General features: G+C 41.0%; 1 protein-coding gene and 1 long non-coding RNA gene across 6 annotated transcripts in view; one reads left to right on the plus strand and one right to left on the minus strand.

Moving 5' to 3' along the window:
• Positions 1–16,843, plus strand: part of mcf2l2 (MCF.2 cell line derived transforming sequence-like 2) — a 331,126-nt gene that overhangs the window by 41,617 nt on the left and 272,666 nt on the right. The window lies entirely within an intron of this gene.
• On the minus strand, positions 6,158–16,824 carry LOC140724295 (uncharacterized). Its single transcript, XR_012098085.1, has 3 exons — positions 16,662–16,824; positions 16,439–16,568; positions 6,158–6,657 (listed from the first exon to the last, which is right to left on the minus strand). It is a non-coding gene; the product is annotated as an uncharacterized lncRNA (long non-coding RNA).

Here is a 16,843-nt window from a genome sequence, read left to right on the forward strand (position 1 = left end):
AGCACTTTTAAAATAGTGCTTGAGCAGGTGATTAATTTTCATGTCCTGGATGAATTTTTAAAGTAGTATCTAAAAATTAATTTTCTGAGAGAAATTTTAAAATATTGTTAGAATTGGAGGCAGACTTTTCTGAGAGTGTGCGCCCAAATTGGGGATAATCTAACAAAATTCTCTTGAATGCCATGAAAATGTTGTCTAGAGATTATCAATGAACCAGTAGCAATAATGATCAGAATTGGTTTTATTATTTCATGAAATTTGTTAACTCAGCAGCAGTACAATGCAATACAAGATAATATAGAAAGAAAATAATGAAGTAGATCAATTATAGTAAATATATAAGTCAATTAAAAACAGTACAAAAACAAATAATATATTAAAAAATTGAGGTAGTGTTCATGGGTTCAATGTTCATTTAGGATTTGGATGGCAGAGGGGAAGAAGCTGTTTCTGAATCACTGAGTGTGTGCCTTTAGGCTTCTGTACCTCCTACCTGGTGGTAACATTAAGAAGAGGGCATGTCCTGGGTGATGGGGGGTCCTTAATAATGGACACCGTCTTTCCTAGGCATGGCTCCTTGAAGGTGTCTTGGATACAATGGAGGCTAGCGCCCAAGGTGAAGCTGACTAATTTTATAACTTTCTGTAGCTTCTTTCGGTCCTGTGCACTAGCCCACCCCCAGACAACCCCCCCCCCCAACTGGACAGTGGTGCAGCCTGTCAGAATGCTCTCCACGATACATCTAGAGGAGTTTCTGAGTGTTTTAGGTGACAAACCTCTTCAAACTCCTAATGAAACAAAGCCGCTATCTTGCCGCCTTTTATAGCTGTATCAATATGTTGCAACCAGATTAGATCCTCAGAGATCTTGACGCCCAGGAACTTGAAGTTACTCACTCTCTCCACTTCTGATCCCTCTGAGGATTGTGCATGTCCCCTTGTCTTACTCTTCCTGAAGTCCACAATCGGCTCTTCCATCTTACTAATATTGAGCACAAGGTTGTTGCTGTGACACCACTCAACTAGCCGGTATATCTCGCTCCTGTACGCCCTCTTGTCATCATCTGAGATTCTACCAGCAATGGTTGTATAATCAGCAAATTTGTAGATGGCATTTGAGCTATACCCAGCCACACAGTCATGGTTATAGAGGGAGTAGAGCAGTGGGCTAAACACACATACCTGAGGTGTGCCAGTATGGATAGTCAGCGAGAAGGAGATATTGTCACCAATCCACACAGATTGTGGTCTTCCAGTTGAGAGAGAGATGTGGAGGCCCAGGTTTGTTGCCTATCAATCAGGACTGTGGAAATGATGGTGTTAAATGCTGAGCTACAGTTAGTGAACAGCAACCTGCCAGAGGTGTTTGTATTGTCCATGTAATCTAAAGCTGTGAAGAGCCATAGAGATTACATCTGCCGTAGACCTATTGTGGTGATGGGCAAATTGCAGTGGCTCCAGGACCTTGTAGAGGCAGGAGAAGGACATGGACGATAGCAAGCTCAAGATGCGGTATGCTGATGTTATATGACATGTCTATATCAAAGAGCGGCTATTGGAGAGCATTAAGATATCTTGGGAACTTGTTGGGTCAAGTTGTTGAGAGAGGCAAATGAAAAAATTTCTGGGTCTGACAGATCTTTGTGTCCTCTTTAGCTGCAGGCAAGGTGCCAAAAAAAACTTCAGAATAGCCAATGAATTCCTGTTTAAGAAAGACAGTAGAGACAAACTAGGGAATTATCAGCTGTTGAGCCTTGAAATTATTGGAGAAGATTCTTAGTGATAGAATATACTTGCATCTAGAAAAGTATTAAAAGCATTTAAAGAAGGTGATGAAGATGGGTGATGAGGGTAGGGCAGTGAGTATTGTGTACATGGACTTAAGTAAATCTTTTGAAAAGATCCCTTTTGGTAGATTAACCAAAAAAAAGATTAAGGGATATGGGATCTTTGGAAACTTGGTAGATAGGATTCAAAATTGGCTTGGCCATAGAATACAAAAGAGGACTATTATTCTGACTGCAGTTTTGTGACCAGTGGTGTTCTGCAGGGATCAGTGCTGTTACATTTGTTTGTAATGCATTTAAGTAAATTATTTGGACAAAAAATGTAGATGGGATAATTAATAAGTTTACATAAACATCGGCAGAGTTGTGTATAGTGAGGAAAATTGCCAAAGGATTCAACAAAATATAGACCAGTTGGAAATGTTGGCAGGGAAATGGCAGATTGAGTGTATTATGGATATGTTTGACTTGCTGCACTTTGGGAAGTCTAATTTAAGTGTAAATTATTTAATAAATGGAAGGACCCTTAGGAGTGTTGATATACCAAGCAGTCTTGGGTTGCAAGCCTATCGGTCCTTGAAAGCAGCAACGCCAGTGATAAAGGAGGAGTGTGGCATAGTTTCTTCCATCAGTTAGGTGCTGAGTATGTAAGTTGGAAAGTCATGTTGCAACAATATAAAACATTGGCTAGACCATATTGGAGTATCGTGCGCCACATTACAAGAAGGATGCGGAAGTTTTGGGGAGCTTTACAAGAGGTTCATGATGATATAGATTTTATTGGAGAGTATTAACTATAAGAAAATCTTGGGCAAACTTGAATTGATTTTTAAACATTAAGTACCTCTGCCATCTCCTCTGGTTCCATACACATTTTTCCACTGTCACACTTGATAGGTCCTATTCTCTCATGTCTTATTCTCTTGCTCTTAACAGAATGCCTTGGGGTTTTTCCTTAATCCTGCCTGCCAAACCCTTCTCATGGCCCCTTCTGGCTTTCCTAATTTCCTTTTATAATCTTCTAGATCTCTAACATTACCTAGCTCTCTGAACCTTTTGCAAGCTTTTCTTTTCTCCTTGACTAGATTTATACAGCCTTTGTACACCATGGTTCATGTACCCTACCATAACTTCCCTGTCTTGTTGGAACATACCTATGCAGAACTCCACACAAATATCCCCTGAACATTTGCCACATTTCTTCTGTACTTTTCCCTGAGAACATCTGTTCTCAATTTAAGCTTCCAATTTCCTGCCTGATAACCTCATAATTCCCCTTACGCCAATTAAACGCTTTTCAAACTTGTCTGTTCCTATCCTTCTCCAATGCTATTGTAAAGGAGATAGAATTATGATCACTATCTCTAATATGCTCTCCCACTGAGAGATCTGACACCTGACCAGGTTCATTTCCCAATACCAAATCAAGTGCAGCCTCTCCTCTTGTAGGCTTATCTACATATTGTGTCAAGAAACCTTCCTGAACACACCTAACAAACCCCACCCCATCTAAATCCCTTGCTCTAGGGAGATGCCAATCAATATTTGGGAAATTAAAATCTCCCATCACAACAACTCTTATTATTACACCTTTCCAGGATCTGTTTCCCTATCTGCTCCTCAATTATCCCTGTTACTATTGGGTGGCCTATTTAAAAAAAACAGAACACCCAGTAGAGTTATTGACCCCTTCCTGTTCCTAACCTCCACCCACAGAGACTCTGTAGACAATCCCTCCATGACGTCCACCTTTTCTGCAGCTGTGACACTATCTGTGATCAACAGTGCCACGCCCCCGCCTCTTCTGCCTCCCTCCCTGTCCTTTCTGTAAAATCTAAAACCCGGCACTTGAAGTAGCAATGGAGGTTTGATAGAATTGTGTAAGATCATGAGAAGCATAGATAGGGTAAACGGTCTTTTTCCCAGGATGGAAAAAGCTTTAAGGTGAGAGGGCAAACGTTCAAAGGAGATTTACTCTGCAAGCTTTATTTTAAACACAGCATGCCTGGAACATGCTGCTAGAAGAGGCGTACTCCTCTATAGGATATTAAGTGGGTATACTCTACATCCAAGTCATGTTTAGATGGCATCTAGATAGGCAAATGAACAAGCTGGGAATTGCAGGATTTGGATTAAGTGCAATTTAAATTATTATAATGGTTAACAGAGCCATCATGGACTGAAAGGCTGTATGGTTTTCGTGCTCTTCTGATTTCCCCAGCATTGAATTTCCTGAAAAGACTGCAGAATTGTTTAAAGCCTATCTAGTTGCAGAAAGCAGGTTAGATGTGCCATCATTATCAGTTTTTTTTTCCTTCACCCAAATTTCTAAAATGCTGCAAAATGATGATGAGATGTTGCTACATTCTTGGGGGGATGGAGAATGCATCTACACTTGCGAAGTGCTGAAGTGAATGGTGATCTGCAATATCGTGTCATCAGCCACTAGAAATTCAATCTAATACACAGAAGTTCCTTTGCATCCATTCCCTTTTCAGGTTGGGGAATGGCTGGAAATAAAAATAATCAACCATGAACAGGTTGGTACAACCACTGCAGTTAAGTACACCTAATGTTGCCCAGAAATACCGTGTTTTATTTTGCAGAATTATTGCAGTTAAAAACCCTATGTTTTACAGGATGAAGAGTAATAATGACCATCTCCCAGCTGCTTGTGGTTTTTTTTTTGGGGGGGAGGGAGGGAATTTTGACTAAGCACTTCAGACTGTGAGTCATCCTTGTACCTGTGAAACATCTTCCACATCGGTCACAATGGATGATATTCTTCATTTTGAAGTAACACGGGACAATATTGTAAGGGATCCGATGTAGCTGGACACAGCTAGATAAGACAATAACTTGAGTTCATCCTTCAGGCCTGTGCCCACTCTCCACAGCATTGCTTACCCCATTTTCTCTGAGCTGTTAACTTGTGATATCTCAACCCTCATCCATCACTAATTAGCTGGATAGGAATTGCTTTGATCCTTGTGGATAGGACTGGGCAGTTTTCTACTCTGTCAATGGGGAAGGCTATTCCGGAACACACAGCTAGTTCTGGAACATGAACTCAGCACTACATCTGGGATTTTTGTTCTGGCCTTGTACACCTTGCTGTCTCGGCGGGTTTTGATATCGTGAATTAATTCTCCTCTAAATACATTTCATTTCTTGGCTGAATTACACAATCAGAATTCTCCCCCCAGCGTAGAAATGTCAGATACTAGAGGGATGCAATTAAATCGAAAGGGGGAAAATTTAATGGGAATGTGCAGGTTAATATTTGTTCTTGCAGAGAGTCGTTGGCACCTGGAACAGGCTGCCTGAGGTAGTGGTGGAAGCACATGTGGATCACGTGCAGGGATGTAGTTTAATTTGACATGGTGTTTGATAGACATTATTAGCTGAAGGGCCTGTTCCTGTGCTGTATTGTTCCGTGTTCTGTGGGCAATATGACCTAGAAACTTGATTAGTTCTGTCAAAAATGATGCTACCCACTCATGAGTGGGTGCATGAGTGTGCCACTGAGTGAGTCATTCTGTTTTCCATCATAGTTTGGTACTTAGTTTGGCAATTCAAACTTGATCATAACTGCAGCTGAGATAAGAATGACACATTTGTTCTAAACTCACAATGACAGATATAAATTTAAACTAATGTCACCATCATTTCTTTGGGTTCTGTATTAATGTAAAAGTTATTTTCAAAAAGAAACTAATCCCAAAGGGCTGCACTGGAAGAACAAACCAGTTCTGCTACTATGCATGGACTACATTTGGATAAAGCCGCTTGGGCTGAAATAGTTAACTAATAACATGTAAATGCTGGAGATGATGAATAATTCAGACCATCAATCAGAAACATATTTTATGCACTATAATGCTGACAGAGGCATCTGTTTCCAAATCATGCACAAGGCTGCTCATATTATTTTGCTATCTGTTATACCTTGAAATAGCTTGTTAAATATCTTTGCAAAGATCATACAAAAGATTGATTAGATACATGATTCTGTCCTTTTGATTTGATCATGGTTTTGACCAACCAGAAATTATGTGGAGGCAAGTTTGATATTCTAGATCAGGCCACCTACATGTTTCCCAGACAGAAGAAAGTTGGCTTGTTAATTCCCTTCTGAGAATTGTTCATCTGTTAGTTTTGGCAATTCCTTTAAAGAAAGCTGGGCATAGGAACTTGGCTTATGAGTTTCCTCATTTCAAAGATTTCAAAGGTACATTTAATGTCAGAGAAATGTATACAATACACAACCATGCACAAAAACAGAGGAGTGCCCCAAAGAATGAATGACAGTTAAATGTTAGAACCCCAAAGTTCCCCCCCCAGCTCCCCCCCTCCCGCGTGTAAGCGGCAGCAAGCAACTATTCCCCCTTCCTCAACCGGCAAAAAGAAACCTTGGCACCCACCACGGAGCACTCAAGCGTGAGCAAAAGACACAGACTTGCCCAAGTACTCCAAAGACTACATTTGTCACCCGGCATTCGACATACCACAGGCTCTCTCTCCCCCCAATAAGGGAGAGAGAGGTGTCTCCATTTCACAGCGAGAGGGGAGATATAACAAACAACTCGCAGGTTTACGATGTTAAAGGTCCATTGCGCTGCTTTTTCCGAGCTCGGTGCCCAGAGATCTTGCATCTGCCACGACACACCAGTCTTCTGCTCGGACACTGACTTTCGATCCCACCGCCTCCAGAGCCACGAGGTCTCGGTCCTCCGAAGGTGAGTGGAGCTGTTGGGCTGCGTCCTTGGCACCTGGAACAACGGCCAGTTATGAAACCCCGAGAGCCGGTCCCATTCCTGCAAAGAGCCCTAGTCAAAGTGCAACTCCAGGTCAGGGTCTTCAAAAGAATCCTGAAAGAGGAAAAACAGATATTAAAGATGGAAATAGAGCTGCTTCCGAAGATGCAAGCAAAGGAGTCGCCGTTAGGCACCATTAATCCTCCTAAGCTCCACCTTCTTTTGATTTAAGACACAGATAAATTTAAATATTATGTTTTGTCTGGATTTCACAGATTGTTATTAATTATCTGAACATAACTTTTTCTAATAATCTATTATAAAGAAGAATAGCAACAGTGCTAATTAATTTCTAAAACTGCAAGCGCATTTCACTGAATTGATTGCTTTGAACATTTGGTTTTACTTGAGAGGGTGGCCCGCAGTATCATTGCAAACCTTTGACACCATTATAAACTCCAAAAGATACCAAATTCCTTCAATTTCTTTTTTGGTCTAATCCCTATTTCAGTGTATTTACTTATCTGTTAATACGTACTAGCGTTGAGAAGGATCCTCCTTATCAGAGTTTTTACACAGAGCCAGTGTGTTGTCACCCTCATAATTTGCCCTTGAGAGTGCAGTGAGGATGAGACCAATTTATGTCTCCTTCCCGGAGTGTGCATTTGCCAAAGTGCTCTTAAAGAAATGCAGTGGCTTTTGTTGAGGTTCACACCTAAATGACAGAAACCTCTGTGCTCTATGTTCCTCCTGAGCTGTTCCTCCAGAGCCCTATTGAGACAAACACCTACTGCCACTGTGAGATCATCCACTCAGAAGGATGTACTGTACTTTGGTCTGCCCAAACCTAGCTGGCCTCCAATGCAAGAGCCTGCCCACAACTAATTTATTTTTCAGATTGGCATATTTCAAAGTGCAGTAGTTCCTGCTCATGGACCTGTTGAAGATTGTGCAGCTTCTGCCAAGGTTCTGTAGGTCTGTCCCGTTACTGGAGAGGCTGGGTAAAGTACATAAACCTTTCAGATGTATTGCTGGCAGGAAAAAATTGATGCCACATTGATACAATATAAATGTTAAAGGCAACTGGATGTTAAAGGCAAATGTTATAGACACGGTGGATTACAACAAATGAATGCCCAGTTTTATGAATCAAGTGCTTTTGGAGAGCAAAACCAGTTGGCATAAATTGATATTTTCTTTAGAGATGTGCACTTAGAAATATGATGCTGATGTTAGTCAATGTATTGAAGATAATGGAATGAATCTTGCAATACCCTAGAGTGATATTTCTGTGTGTGTGTTCTCTTGAATGCTGAAGAGAGATTGGAATCATGTCATGAGATTAAAATATGACTACGAACCTAAATAACCAATGCACTATCAAATTCATCTGCTGTCCCATCCCACCAACATTCATTCCTGTAAGAAATGGTTGCACTGCCACCTACAGCAGAGATGAAAAGCTGTCCTAGTAAACCAAAGAGGCTTATCTTAATACTTTAATCTAATGACCCTTTGTTTTCCTCAGTACTTCGCATAACACGAGGAAAGATTTTGGTGATTCTAAAATATTGGAAGATGAAATTGAAATAATTTGTGAATATGCCAATGAAATTAAATTATAGGGAAAAGCCAAGGAATTGTATCCTTATTTTCAGGTAGTTTTAATCTACGAGCGATAAGATTGTATTAAAGTGCCATCTGTATTAGCAGGAAGCTGGCCATCTGTGTTGTCTGATAAGCAGCTGTTGGAATAGTGGCACAGCAGATTACAATTCAGAAAGGGGAGCCAAAAATAATGTGGAAGCATTCACTATTTTACATTGTCAAAATCACTCTACGTTTTTTAATTACTTTCGTTCAGCTTGATTAACAAAGCTTCAATTTTGACAGTATACGTTTGTTAAAAATCTATTGGCTTTGCAAGTATTAGTGATGGATAACACTTTAATAAAATTTGAATATGCTTTTTATAAGTCCAAAGTGATGGCATTTGATAATTCAAGCACTTAGTAATGATAAATCGACATCTGAATTTAAATTGGTTAAAATATTTTAATGTAGTTACATTTTATCAATGAATTATATGCTTAGAATTGTGAAATAGCTCAATATTGAAGTCCAAATTGACCATAAATAACTTGCAAAACTTCTTGTGGGGGAAAAAAATGGCTTATAACGACATATGGCTCTAATCTTTTAGAAAGAGATAGAAGTATGCAGGAGAACAGCTAATTATCCCCGCAGCACTAACCAATAAGCTGTCGGTGAGATTTCTAGTATAATACCTGACCTTGGGTAAGGTAGTGAGAAATCGGATGCCTGTGAAGGATTGTGAGCATTTCCCTCAAATGGTCACAATAAGCAAGGATGTAAACTCTGGGAGGTATTAATGACCTACCAATATTGCCAACATGATCATGTGATTGAGGCCTTGCCTTGTCATGTTGTCCGGATTTCTGAAGGGGAAATGAAGTCTTATTTCCACTTTGTACAAACGTGCCGACCCACGCAAAACTGTATGTATTTACACATTTGTTTAAAAGCTCTTTTGTGGTGTACTGTGTTGAATTTTGTAAATTACAACAAATGGATTGGTATTGGGGAAGTTTTAGAAATGTAACTTTGAGGTATAAGAAAAGAATGATTGAAGCAGTTTATTTATGTTGCAAGCTTGGAGCTGAAATTAAATTGTGCGAATAGGTAAGGGAAGGTTTTGCCTATGGCTCTCAAATAATTTGTGAATTTCTGCACCAACAATACTAGGAAGATTAAGTCTGTGTCTTTGCTGTTGCTCTGTTGCACTCTTGAGTGCTCAGTGGTGGGTGCCGATGCTCTCTTTTTGCTGGTGGGGAGGGGGTATTGTTGCTTTGCTGCCGCTTATGTGTGGGAGGGGGAGCTGGGGGGGGACTTTGGGGTTCTAACATTTAACTGTCATTCATTTTTTGCGGGGCACTGCTGTTTTCATGGATGGTTGCAAAGAAAAAGCATTTCAGGATATATATTGTATACATCTCTCTGACATTAATGTACCTTTTGAAACCTTTGAAGGGGGTTTGCAAAGTTATTCAGATGTGCAGAATAATCTGTGGTTGGGTGGTAATGCCTGATGGTCTTAGTAATAATGTTTAGCTTTGACTTGCTTATTAGCATCTACATTGAAATTGTAGATTTAAATTGTGCCAGCTTGTATTACTGATAAATTTCCAATTAACTTTTCCCAATAGCAGTTTCCATATGTAACAAAACAGCAAAAAGATTCCTTTTTAATATGGGTAAATGCTACATTAGTTTTATAAGAAATGAAGATAGTGATAGTAATAGAAACCGATTGTTACTTGTGATTCTATTGTTAATTGTTCAGGAACTGTGATTTCTTTTCCCTTTGTCCTCCATCTTCCACCTATTCCAATACACAAAGTTTGCCTTGTTAAATGTTTAACGTCCAATGTTAGATAACACTAGTTAAGTATCAGCAAGAACAAAACAATCAGGATGTCCTGCAACCATGGGTTGGAAGCTATTAATTTCACACCCTCTTTTGCTACCATCTGAGACTGAACGTGACTGCAGCCTCAGCCATCTATTTGACCATTTGAAACTTGTTGGCTGCTCAGTAATATTATCTACTTACACAGCTCATCTTCCCTTGAAATAGTGAAAGTCAGTTCTGTTGTAAACATACACAAATTTCCACAACTCTCCGCAGAAGTTTCTGAAGATTTGCTGATGTGTTAATTAAGACATTTCCCTCCATCTAAAATGATCAAACCCATATTTCGAGACCCTGAGTCACAATTCTACAATCTCAAGCTAGTGGAAGGATTAGTCGAATTCTTACTGCCCACAGTCTCTTTTCTCGTCCAAATGTGGGACAGCTGCCTTGCTGGCCTGAAGCATCCCTGACCCCAGCTGGCTGAGTGGCAGTTGAGCTGACAGCTTTAATGATGAGGAATCCTGGCCCCAAAACACTATTGCAAGCCTTGACAGCTGGCAGAGCCCTTTCTCCAGCTTTTTAATATTTTCTAAATTTCAGTCCTTCCAAAACATTTAAAAATATTTAAATTAACTGTATAGTTTAAGAAGTATTAAGAGGCAAGCTAAAATAAATTTAAAATGTTAAAGTAAAACAAAACAGGTAAGGTGAGAAAGAAACTTGCTTTCCCCTTTGTTTTCTTTTTGCAGCCCCACAATCCACTTTGAAACTGATCGGGGTCTCGTGTGCTCTATCATGTATGTCCTACATCAGGATACAAGAGGTGATTTCCCAAAGGTCACACAGGAAGATCCCAACACACATGCCTTGTGAAATCCACCACCAGAGCGAACTGGCAAATTAAATGTTCCGGATTTCTGGAAGTTCTGAAGTTATTAGTATTCAAACTGCTAACACTTAAAAACAAGATCACAGCCATGTAGACCCCCTCAGTTTCTATTTTGTAATGAGATAGCCTCTCATTTCCTAGCCCTAGCTGAGTCTTGCTGCTGAAAATCTGGAGAGGCAAGTGATCAAAGCAAACTGTTTCATCTGCACGTTTCCTGGGAGAGACGATGCATTGGCAGTGACTAGAATTAGATGTTTTCCCTCCCAATGTGAAAAGGCTGACACCATGTTTGTGATCTACTTCAAAACTGACAGTGATTTCTCTGGGGTTTGGGTATAAGCTTGATAATTTTGTTTTAAAGGAGACTATATTTTTTAAAAGTCAATACTTTCGATGAGATGAGGGGAAGAGTGATCAAACTGGGTGTTTAATCACTTGGAGTTGAGGAGAACTCGTGTAGTTCAACTGAGGAGTATAAACAATGCAGATGCAGAAAATCTGAAATAAAACAAAAGATGCCAGTAAACCTCAACAAATCGGATAGCACTTGTGGAAAGAGAAAACAAACTGATATTTGGGAAGTCCTGAAGAAGGGTCTCATCCAGAAATGTCATCATTCGTTTCCATAGGTGCTGCCTGACCTGCTCAGTTCCTCCAGCATTTTGAGTGTCCTGCTTAATATTTCAGGGTTTGATGAACTTTGATACAGAAAGCCAATCCCTTTGGTTTTTCACAGATGCTGTCTGTCCTGCGGATTGCCGCTGGAATTTGTTTTTATTTAAGGTCTTCAGGGGGCTTGTCAAAAAGATAAAAAGACTGTTTCCCCCAATTGAATTTATCACTAAGATATAGGAGTGGCTTGCACCGTTCAACCCATTGAGTCTGCTCTGCCATTTCCCTCACAACCCCATTCTCCTGTCTGCTCCCCTTATCTCTTCATGCCCTGACTGATCATGATTCTATCAACCTCTGCAATGACTATACCCAAGGATGTAGTCTCTACAGCCACCTGTGGCAACAAATTCCACAGATTTACCACTCTCTGGCTAAAGAAATTCTTCCTCATCTCCGTTCTAAATCTACCTTACTCTATTACGAGGCTATGTCCTCTGGTCTTGGACCCTCCCACACAAGAAAACATTCTCTCCACATCCACTCTATCTAGGCCTTTCAACATTTGATGGGTTTCAGTGAGATCCCCTATCATTCTTCTGAATTCCAGTGGGTAGAGGCCCAGAGCTATCAACTGCTCCTCGTGATAACCCTTTCAATCCTGGAATGATTCTTGTGAACCTCCTTTGAACCCTCTTCACTAACAGCACATCTTTTAGATTGGGGCCCAAAACTGCTTGCAGAACTCCATGTGAGGCCTCACCAGTGTCTTGTAAATAGTCAACCTTGCTTTTCTATTGTCTTGAAAAGAATGCTAACATCACATTTGCCTGCCTCACCACTGACTCAAACTGCAACTTAACCTTTAGGGAATCCAGCACAAGGATTCCCAAGTCCCTTTGCACCTTACATTTATGAATTTTCTCTATCAAAGTGCATGGTCATACACTTTCCTACACTCTTCCATCTGCAACTCCTTTGCCCATTCTTCTAATCCAAGTCCTTCTGTCGTCTTTCTGTTTTCTCAACACGACCTGTCCCTCTACCAAGTCCATAAACTTGGCCACAAAGCCAACAATTCTGTCATCCAGATCATTGACGTATAATGTAAAAGAGAAAGCAATCCCAACAAGACCCCTGCAGAACACCACTAGTCACCGGCAGCCAACCAGAAAAGACTCCCTTTATTCCCACCCTTTGCTTTCTGCCATTCAGCCAATGCTCTATCTATGCTAGTATATCTGCTGTAATGCTGTGGATCTGAACTTATTAAGCAGCCTCATGTGTGGGCCTTCTGAAAATCCAAGTACACACCTTCAAGTGATTCTCCTTCGTCTAACCTGTTTGTTATTTGTTTGAATTGAATTGAATCTTTTTGCAACAGATTTTTCAGGCAAGATACTCCCTTGAGGAAATTATGCTGCCTTTGGCTTATTTTATCAAGTGTCTCCAAGCACCCCGAAACCACACCCATACCAGTTGAAATCCAACATCTTTCCAACCTCAGAGGTCAAACTAACTAGTTTATAATTTCCTTTCTTCTGTCTCCCTCCCTTGAAGTGTGGGGTTACATTTGCAATACAGTCGGCCCTCTTTATCCGCGAGTTCCACATGCGCGAATTTAACCAACCGCGAATCGAGAAAACCCAGAAGTGTTCTTCCATCACTTGTTGTTCGAGTATGTACAGACTTTTTTTCTTGTCATTATTCCCTAAACAATGCAGTATAACAACTATTTACATAACATTTACTTTGTATTATAAGTAATGTAGAGATGATTTAAAGTATATGGGAGGATGTGTGTAGGTTATTGTGGATTGGGATCGAAAAAAATCAGAAGTTCTCTTACTAGGAAAGTCGGAACAGCTACATCTAGTATTATTTAGCGTCAGTTAGTCAAACGTTTGTCTTAGAAAATAGTATATATTTTACCTTTATGCATATAAAACACTTAAATGTATGTATTTCAATAATTAAACCACTGTGTTGCTTAGTAATAATTGTAGCTTTCATTGGGGCAGGGCCTTTCTCACTTTATCCTTTAAAATTGTTCCGATCGTTGACAGACTGTAGCCTAACGCTTTTCCAATGACCGATGATGTTTCACCTCTTTCCGATTGCTTTATTATTTCCACTTTATTTTCAATCATGATTGTGATTATTTTTGTGAACACTGCGGATTCAGAGCTTTGCCGGTTCCTAAAGACCACCGCTCTGACACAGGTTAAATAAGGTCAGGGGTTTTGCTGGGTCCTAAAGTCCACTGCACCAAAACAGGTTGAATAAGGGACTTGAGCATCCGCGTTTTTTGGTATCCGCGAGGGGTCCCAGAACCAATCCCCCGCAGATAAGGAGGGCCGACTGTATTCAAGTCCTCCAGAACCATTTAAAAATCCATTGATTCTTGAAAGATTATTACCAATGTCTCCACAATCTCTTGTGCCATGTCTTTCAGAACCCTGGAGTGTAGACCATCTTGTCCAGGTGACTTGCCTACCTTCAGACCTTTCACTTTCCCAAGCACCTTCTCCCCAGTAATGGTAACTTCACTCACTTCACCCCTGACACTCCTGCATACTGCTGGTGTCTTCCACAGTGAAAACTGATGCAAAATACTTATTCCGTTCATCTGCCATTTCCTTGTCCCTCACTACTACCTCTCCAGCATCCTTTTCTGGTGGTCCAATATCTACTTCCAACTCTCTTTTGCACTTTGTGTATTGGAAAAAAAGTTTAGTATCTGCTTTAATATTATTGGCTAGATTACCTTTGTATTCCATCTTTTCCTCCTGTACTTTTTTTTTAAGTTGTCTTCTGTTAGTTTTTAAAAGCCCCCCAATCCTCTAACTTCCCACTAATTTTTGTGCTATTATATACCCTCTTTGGTTTTATGTTGGTTTTGACTTGTCAACCATGGTTACAACATCCTGCTTTTGTAATACTACTTCCTCAGGATGTATCTACCCCATGCCTTCCAAATTGCACTCAAAAGTTCCAGCCATTGCTGCTCTATCATCCCTGCCAGTGTTCTTTTCCAATCAATTTTGGCCAACTCCTCTCTCATTCCTCTGTAATTCCTTTTACTCCACTGTAATGCTGATAAATCTGAGTTTAGTTTCTTCCCCTCAAGTTGTAGGGTAAATTCTTTCATATTATATTCCTCCTCTCCTAAGGGTTCCATTACCTTAAGCTCCCTAATCAAATCCAGTTCATTGCACAATTCCCAATCCAGAATAGTTGATTCCCCCAGTGGGCTCAACCACAAGCCACTCTAAAAAGCCATCTTGTAAGCATTCTACAAATTCTCTCGATGTCCACAGTCATTCTAATTTTCTCAATTTACCTGCAGATTGAAATCCCCTATGACCATCGTAACTTTGCCCTTTTGATATCCATTTTCTATCTTACATTGTAATTTGCTACTGTTTGGAAGTCTGTATATAACTCTCAACAGGGTTTTAAATCTTAGCAGTTTAACCCTACCCATAATGAATCTACACCTTTTGATCCTATGTCACCTTTTTCTAATGATTTGATTTCACTTTTTACCAACAGAGCCACCCCACCGCCTCAGCCTACCTGTCTGTCCTTTCGATACTTTCGACTTTAATGTCCCAGCTATAATCATCATTCAGTTATGGTTCAGTGATTCCCACAACATCATACATGCCAATCTGTAACCATGCTACAAGTTAATCTACCTTAATCTGTATACTGTGTGCATTCAAATACAACACATCAGTCCTGTATTCATCAGCTTGTTTGATTTTTGTCCCACCTTTGAGTTTCAGCTCACCCCATTGTCTGCAATTTTGCTCTGTCACCAGTCTCTCCTTGCTAGCAGTCTCACCACACATTGCTCCTGTTTGTAAGCCAACTACCCCATCCTCAACCCTATCACTCCGGGTTTCATTCCCCTGCCAAATTAGTTTAAATCCTCCCGAACAGCTCCAGCAAACCTGCCCACAAGGATTTTGGTCCCCTTCGGGTTCAGATGTAATCTGTCCCTTTTGTACAGGTCATACCTTCCCCAGAAGAGAACCCAATGATCCAGAAATCTGAGCCCCTCCGCACCAGTTCCTCAGCCACACATTCATCTGCCAAATCATCCTGTTCTTACCCTCACTTGTGTGTGGCACAGGCGCAATCCAGGGAATACTGCCCTAGAGATCCCGCTGTTCAGCTTTCTACCACGTTCTCTAAAATTTCTCTTCAGGACCTCCTCACCTTTCCTAGCTATGTCACTGGTACCAAGACTTCTGGTTGCTCACACCCCGCCCCCACCTTCAGCATCCTGCGGACCTGACCCTGGCACCTGGGAGGCAACATGCCATCCAGGTGTCTCTATCGCTTCCACAGATTCTCATCTCTATTCCTCTGACTGTGGAATCTCCTATCGCTACTGCAGTCCTTGTCGCCTCTCTTATTTACTGAGCCACAGCACCAACCTCAGTGCCAGAGACCTGGTCTCTGGTTCTGTCCTGGTAGTGTGTTCTCTTCAATAGTATCCACGATTGTGTACTTATTGAGCAGAACAGCGACAGGGGTACTCTGCACTGACCGCCCATTTCCCTTCCTTCTCCTGAGAGTCGCCCAGTTACCTACCTCCTGTAAGCCAAGGGTGAGCACCTCCCTGGAGCTCCTATCTTTCTCTTCCTCGGTCTCCCGTATGAGCCAATGGTAATCGGGCTGCAGCTCCAGTTCCTTATCATCATCTCCAAGGAGCTGCAGCTTGGTGCAGAGGTAGCTCTCCAGGATGCTGGGCGTCTCACAGAATTGCCACATCTCACACTCAGAACAAAACCCAGCCCCCTGGAGCCATTCTCACGACACCAACGGCCCTAACAGATGAGGAATGAAGAATAAAGAAGACACTTACCACATACTTCCCCAAGTCTGATGAGCCAAAGCCGCCCACTCACATAATGGCCGCCTTGCTTGCCCCGCCTCATACTTACTTGCCTTTTCTAATGAATCCCGTTCACTGAGTGCAGTCCAACTCCGAAAACTGTCGCGAAGCATTGTGCTTTTTTAATCTTCAGCCACGAACCTGGGAGAAATTGACGCTGCTTCTCGTGCTCCTGCAAACTGGTCAAAATAATAGAGGAACCCCGTGAGTCAGGCAGCATCTATGGAGAGGAATACACAGTTGATGTTTTTTGGACCCAGGCCCTTAATTACCTAGAACAAAGGCACGGCTTCAGAGTGAGAGAGCATCAATGTAAGACTGAGATAAGCAGGATTTTCGGGAGAGTTGTGAACATTCAGAATTCTCTACGTTGAACAGCTTCAAATGCTTCTGAATAGTTGTACAGTCCTTAAAATTGAGACAAGTAATTTTCCCATCCAAGTTAAATTGGCTG

The sequence above is a fragment of the Hemitrygon akajei genome, chromosome 3, assembly GCF_048418815.1.
Source record: "Hemitrygon akajei chromosome 3, sHemAka1.3, whole genome shotgun sequence".
In the NCBI taxonomy this organism is placed as follows: Eukaryota; Metazoa; Chordata; class Chondrichthyes; order Myliobatiformes; family Dasyatidae; genus Hemitrygon; species Hemitrygon akajei.